The sequence below is a fragment of the Lissotriton vulgaris genome, chromosome 9, assembly GCF_964263255.1.
Source record: "Lissotriton vulgaris chromosome 9, aLisVul1.2, whole genome shotgun sequence".
Lineage (NCBI taxonomy): Eukaryota > Metazoa > Chordata > Amphibia > Caudata > Salamandridae > Lissotriton > Lissotriton vulgaris.
Window position 1 is genome coordinate 1,149,734,502 of NC_141697.1, and position 7,352 is coordinate 1,149,741,853.

General features: G+C 38.3%; 1 long non-coding RNA gene across 1 annotated transcript; it reads right to left on the reverse strand.

The window, feature by feature from the left end:
• Positions 1-4,288: 4,288 nt before the first annotated feature.
• On the reverse strand, positions 4,289-5,774 carry LOC147692941 (uncharacterized). Its single transcript, XR_015299849.1, has 4 exons — positions 5,724-5,774; positions 5,526-5,642; positions 5,348-5,427; positions 4,289-4,379 (listed from the first exon to the last, which is right to left on the reverse strand). It is a non-coding gene; the product is annotated as an uncharacterized LOC147692941 (long non-coding RNA).
• Positions 5,775-7,352: the final 1,578 nt, after the last annotated feature.

Consider the following 7,352-nt stretch of genomic DNA (forward strand, 5'->3'; position numbering starts at 1 on the left):
ACGGGTATGGCAGGGGAAATGGAAAGGCGTCAGCTAGACTGGTAAGATTGTTGGCTAAGTTGCAGGAATTTAATTTTTCCTTTAAACACATTTCAGGTAAATGTAATATCAGAGCAGATTTCCTATCTCGTTTACCTACTGATATTTCAGAGGTCCAAAAAGAAGATGATACCGAGTGTGTTGTTTCGAATGTTGACATCCGACAGGATAACAATGTTATTTGATATAAGGAGTGGGCGGATGCAATGAGCAAAGACTCGATGATATTGAAAGTTAAAAAGTACATGTCTACATCATGGCCTCCTGTTCGCAATTTACCTTCTGATTTGAGAACATTTTTGCATGTGGCTAATGAATTGAATATTTTCAACGGTTCCCTCAGAAGAGGAGATCTGCTTGTTACACCCACTAAGGTTAGAAGTAAATTAATTTCTGTTGCGCATAAATCACATTTGGGAGCCACTATGACCAAAAGAATACTTAAAGAACTCAATTGGTGGCCAGGTATAGACCTTGATGTTAATCTATTTGTGGAAGGTTGTGTAATATGTACCAAATCTGACAAACATTGGAAGCTCAGAACACAAGAAATGCAACTTGTTTCAATTCCTAACTCTGCATGGTTCACAATTGCCATAGATATGGCCGGTCCATTTCAAGTACTGGGCCAAGATTCTAGATTTTTGATTGCAGTTAGTGACTATTACTCTAAATGGATTTATCACAAGTTACTCAGTACAATTAACTCTGATGCTATCATAGACTTCCTGTGCTCTTGCTTCTCCATTGAAGGCAATCCTCGGATCATCGTTTCCTATAAAGGAAAACAACTAACTTCAAGCAAAATTTCTGATTTTTTTAAATCACATGGAGTTCGCCAAGAGAAAACTCCATTATACTCCCCAAAGTCCAATGGACAAATTGAGAGAGTCAATCGCTTCCTCAAAGATGGAATTCAACTAGCTTTGGCATCGAAGTTACCAGTTAAAGACTTTGTTTGAGAAAGAGTCTTCTCTTACAATACCACGCCCAACAGCACCACAGGATTCTCCCCTTTCTTTTTGATGAGAGGGAGAAGATGTGACAATGATATTGTTCCAAATTTGATATGACAGAGGCACTTTACCTTCAACTGTTGTTGTAAATGATGATCAGTTACAGGTTAGAAATAGAATAATAGATTGTCAGTTAAAATCCAAGCAGTATCATGGCAAGGTGCATAGAGCCATAAACAAGGAATTCTGCAAAGGTGAATGGGCTTTAGTCACCAAACCTGGTCATTATCTGAAAGGAGGGTCTAAGTTCCTTGATCCTGAAGAAATAGTAGAGGTCACTGTTCGCCTCAAAAATGCAGGTTGGCGCAATAAAAGTGATGCCATAAAGATTAACAAAAACCAGGTTGTTTTATGGCACAATGGAAAGAAAGGCAATGCAGACTGTGACAGTGATTTTTCTTGGTTAAATACTTACTTGTGTGAAGAAGACCAAGACTATTGTACTCAAGCAGATAAAACGTGTGTACCAGACCACCAGGGGTGTAGAAGTCATAACATGGTTGAAAATAGTTACACCGATACTAGTAATAACACTGACAAACTCCAAGTTGATGATACCAATAGTTTCCAGCACAGTAGTGGTAGTGTTGTTGCTAGTCAAGCCTCCTTCACTGTTGCTCCCGATCCCTTAAGTTCCACAATTGTGCAGGGAGGTTGGGAAGGTACCTGTACCAGGTCTGGCAGAATATCCAAATTGCCTACCGCACTTGAAGAATATGAAATAATGTAAACTGTTCTTATCAGAAATGGAGATGTTGTGGTTCTAGTTGTTATTTTCTGTCTCTCCTCCTATTGGTTGCTAAGCACGCGCTATGGTTGGAATGTTAAGTGTGTATTTAAGTGACGTCATACCAAAGATATTGGGAGAGATTTCCGTGACTCTGCGCACTCCCAATTCCTCTGACAAGCTCCTATATATATATTTTCAATAAATATACTATTTCATCTATCCTTCCCTGGTTACGTTCTTCAATTACTACACTGGGATTCTATGGGAATTGACAAGGGCATATTATCAAGCCCATTATCGCTGCTTTAGCGGTAGTTTCCTGCCATTAAAAGCGTCAATAATGTATCGCCCTTGCTTGGTAATATGGCCCTTTGAGAAAGATGTTTCCTTTCATTCCGTTAGAACTTTGTAAACCAGTGGCCAATGCTTTGATTACATCACGTTTAGACTACTGCAATGTACTTTACTTAAAAATGAACAACAAGTCTTTGAATAAACTTCTGGTCATTCAAAATGTGACAGCGCTCCTTATTATGAATACCCCCAAACATCTCTCAATAAGAGGTCTTGGGGACCTCTTCTGGCTTCCAGTTAAAAGGACAGTGATTTTCAAAGGTCTTAGCACAGTATTTCTGACTTTACATCAAAAGGAATCTCTGTTCATCAGATCCTCTTTTCAGTGGTACATGCCAAGTAAGCCTCTCATATCGGCATCTGAAAGGAAGGTGATTGTGCCAAGGTTCTGAAGAAGTAAGATGGGGAGGACGACCCTCTTCTGCCATTGCTGCGAAGTTATTGAATTCTCTACCAATATTTATTGCAGGAATTGAGTTCCTGCCTTCTTTACGAAAACACCTCCAAACAGAATCCTTTTCTTTGCAGTTCTTTTTTCCTACGTTTTGAAACTCCGGCAGTAGGTTTATACCTCACAGAATGGTTTAGCACTTTGATACCCTTTTACTTTTAATATTATCTCTACATTTGATCAGTTTGTATGTGTGGGATGAAATCATGGGGGCAGATTTACAATAAACTGAAGCAGCTGCACCGAGCTGCGTTCGTTTGAAAGCATAGGGTTGCAAAATATTTACAACAGTATGTCGCATCTCTGTGCTTCCCCCTGCGCTGGCACACAAACTGCTGCCATGCGCGAACGCAGGCACCCATACATTCCTGCGTCACGGGGATGATTGTTTCTGTGCAGGAAAGGTTTACTTCCTGCACATAAACAATCAGAAATGGCGTTTTCCAAATTCTCTGTGTGCTGCATTAGCACACATAGAAGTTGTAAAACATCATTTATTTAAAGGATTGTTTATGTGCAGGAAGGGACACCTTCCTACACATAAACAATCATTAGAGGTAATTTCCTCTGTCTATGTGTGCTGCAGAATGCAGCACGCATAGAAAGAGGAAAACGAGGAGAAATAAATATATTTATCATCGTTGCACCTCCCTACACCTCCCATGCGGAGGCGTAGCATTCAGACGCATTTCCAGATTTACGATTTCTTGGAAATGTGTTTGGTTCCATGGGTGTTGCATGGGAACACCCACAGCAACGTGTGTATGCAAAGTAACGTACCCAGGCAAGCAGTGTAAGCACTGGCACAATTCAATTAGCAAGCAGAGTGAAAGTAAATGGTGAGACACTGAGTTAGCACGAAAAGTACAATTTAATAGATTTCATAAAAAGTGTCATGAAATAAATCATTGACATATTGATAAAACATGATAAAAAAGGGTCTTTTAACAGATATACATTGTTTGTTTGTACAGTAAAATAATATAGTGGAGAGATGGTTTCCTGTCTACGCGTTTCGACACGTTGAAGGTGTCTTCCTCAGGACACTACCATCTTGAAACTAGAAATAAATAAAAATATTTAAAAATGTGTCTTTGTGCTAAACAGTGTACATTGATAAATACAGTTTACTAGAGCATTTGGGCCAGTGGGGTGATAGGGTTTCATGATATACCGCATAACATCAGTTCATTTTATTTAGCATGCAGAAAGATACTGACAAGACATGATTTCAGTCACAATAGTTGTTTTAGAAGAAAATCTTTGGTAGGACATAGTTCAATTAAAACAGACAGTTCACATTTCATTGTAGGGGAATGTCAAAAGAGAGACACAGAGGAGAGTGATGAAGTTGATATACAAGTATTAAACAAAGGAGAAAAGAGAGTGGTGTTTATCTGTTCCTTTCAGATATTAAAGCAATCAGGGGTTTGTTTTGGCCTATTTGGTAGTATTTAAGGGGGGGGGGACTGTTCTAAATTTAATAGAGAGTTTTATAGCTCAAGGGGTATCTAATCAGTTAGGGATATTGTTTAAACAGTTAGAATGTATATTAAATTCAAGGCAAAATTATATTGAACAGGATAATGGTAAAACTGAGGAAATCTTTGTAGGGAGGAAATGTAATATAAGCAGTTTAGAATGAAATCACATTAATAATAGGTAGATGATAATACCTAATAAATACCTGAGGTACAGCTGGTAAGTACTGATATAGCTCCCTGTGTAGATAAGTTACATCAGCGTTGTTCAGGAGAGATAGAGATTTCCATAAGGTTGCATTCAGTCCCTAAAAGGTCAGAGGTATGGGCAGTGTGGTTAGGTTACCTGGGGGTACATGACGTGTCTGTTGATAAATCTACTGAGAGCATAGTTTGTTAATAGTTAAGTCTATTGATACTAGCTGAGTTTAGCATATAGTCTAATATTTTGGCCCATACGGATGTTTAGAATACAAAATAATGAAGAGGTGCCATTCTGAATTTTTTATCTCATATGTACATTATATTTTTATCTGTCCTGTAAATTTGCTGAATATTTCATAGCTAGTAAAAAATAGACGCGAGAGACATCATCCCTATTTCAGAGGAGGGACAATGTGTTCTTAGCCAGCATATGTATTGATAGTTTTCTTTATCTGGAAAAGGGATGTGGTGCCAATCCTCTGTTGATCGTATGTTAACGCATGAGATGTTTCAAATTTATATGTATCTGGTGATGATAGAGGTCAGATTGCCAGAGCCGTTATCTAGCCGTTATCTAGATGTTAAAAATGAAATATGTATATAAAGATGAACAAACGATGATTAGATCCTCATATTCATTTACATTTGTAAAGCGAATGTTTATATCCTAGGGACAGACATGTTCTGGGCATAATCGTGCTGCAGCTATAAAGGGGAGATATTAGTTAAGCCTAATAGTTTTACGTTTAAAAAGAGTCTAGGGCATAGTCATGCTACGTTAATGAACAAGGGGATGATGCTTGGTTAAATATTTGTTACTTTGTTGCAGTTGTAATGTATTGGTCTATCTGCGTGCTTTATTACCTTTATCGAGGTCTTTTTGTAGAGCCCGATCAGCGTGGTTTTAAAAATTGAAGCCCCGTGTTATTGCGTTTCAAGAAAAAACTAGCCAGAAATGTATAGCCGGCTGTCAAGAGAAACGAATAACCATAATTAAAGGGCAAAGCATCAATTGGTTATTTCAGACGCTGCGGGATTTGTCAAATGCTAAGCTATCTCTGTTGCTGTTTACCTGTGTAGAGGCATGTATAGTGAGCCGGGGCAATGGTGCTTCGCAGCTAAAACACGGTCTGGACGGGTTCAAAGAACCATCTGAAAATAAGATAGCGGCAAATAAGGAACAGCGCATCAGGTCATTATTTTAAAAGTTAGCGCTATCATGGGTGATTACGTTTCTTCACATTTCTTACCTGTGTTTAAAAGAATGATGACAGATTAACACTACGTGAAATGGCATCTATAGCCCCAGTGGAACAGGGTGGCTTCGCAGCTGAGTGTGATTTAGGCGGGTTCAGATTACCGGCTATCTAGAATTAAAAATAGCCGTACGTGAGGAACAGCGTTACGAATTAGTTTTATGGATGGTGCGGTATCTTTATGATTCTTACCTGCGTTAGAAAAGATAATGACGTGCCGGAGCTGCGTGGTCTGGCGTCAGTAAGTTCAGTGAATTAGTTTGATATGGTTACAATGATTGGTTTATATACTGCGCGATGTTATTGGTAGGTCTAGTTGACATTACCACCTTTTAAAGGTGTATGCTATAATTATCTGCATGTTGTTCAAAACGGTTTAGCGAAACGGTGGTATGGGTTAACAGTTTCACCTTTAAAAGGTATATCTTCTAGTCGTCCATAGGATATAAAGACAGTAAAGCGATGAATCGATTTCATCATTTTGAGACCAAAGGCAATATGGAGGTAGATCGATAGTTGCTGTATATTTGGTAGGGTTACCTTATGTTTTATTGAACGGGATAAAGGGCAGATATGTTTAAAGTGCACTATGGACATCGCATCTCCCGGTGAGGTGCATATAATAATTAGTCCTGTTGAGGGAGTGAGAATACTTGTATATCATCTTCATCACTCTCCTCTGTGTCTCTCTTTTGACATTCCCCTACAATGAAATGTGAACTGTCTGTTTTAATTAAACTATGTCCTATCAAAGATTTTCTTCTAAAACAACTATTGTGACTGAAATCATGTCTTGTCAGTATCTTTCTGCATGCTAAATGAAATGAACTGATGTTATGCGGTATATCATGAAACCCTATCATCCCACTGGCCCAAATGCTCTAGTAAACTGTATTTATCTATGTACACTGTTTAGCACAAAGACACATTTTTAAATATTGTTTATTTATTTCTAGTATCAAGATGGTAGTGTCCTGAGGAAGACACCTTCAACGTGTCGAAACGCGTAGACAGGAAACCATCTCTCCACTATATTGTTTTACTGTACAAACAAACAATGTATATCTGTTAAAAGACCCTTTTTTATCATGTTTTATCAATATGTCAATGATTTATTTCATGACACTTTTTATGAAATCTAATAAATTGTACTTTTCGTGCTAACTCAGTGTCTCACCTTTTACTTTCACTCTGCTTGCTAATTGAATTGTGCCAGTGCTTACACTGCTTGCCTGGGTATGTTACTTTGCATACATTATTTGCCCTGACCCAGGAACTTTATCCATAACAGGGGGTCCTTGTTTCCTCACATATTAACACCCACAGCAACACCTATGGAACACCCCATTCACGCAAAGTGCTGATTGTAAAGGGGCCGTATTAACAATGACAGGAAAAGCCAGGGTGGCTTTTCCTGTCCTTGTAAATATAGGCCATAAAAATGCGCTGCCAGTGCGTCACAAAAAGTGATGCACTGGCAGTGCAAGGGGCTTGTAAATCTGCCCCAGATTGTATTGGTGGTTGCCATTTTGAGCCTATCTTTAAATACAATGGGCTCGATTCACAGAACTAACTTAAGACAACATCCTAAACTTACTACTTTTGGTATTCGCAGAAATTAGGATTTTGTCTTAAGTTTGTCTTAAGACGAATTTAAGACAGAATTAAGACAGACTTAAGAAAACTTAAGACAAAATCCTAACTTCTGTGAATACCAAAAGTAGTAAGTTTAGCATTTTGTCTTAAGTTAGTTCTGCGAATCGGGCCCAAAGCTTTCTTTTAAATAACAAAAAATAGTCCGAATTTGTGTTATGCTTTAAT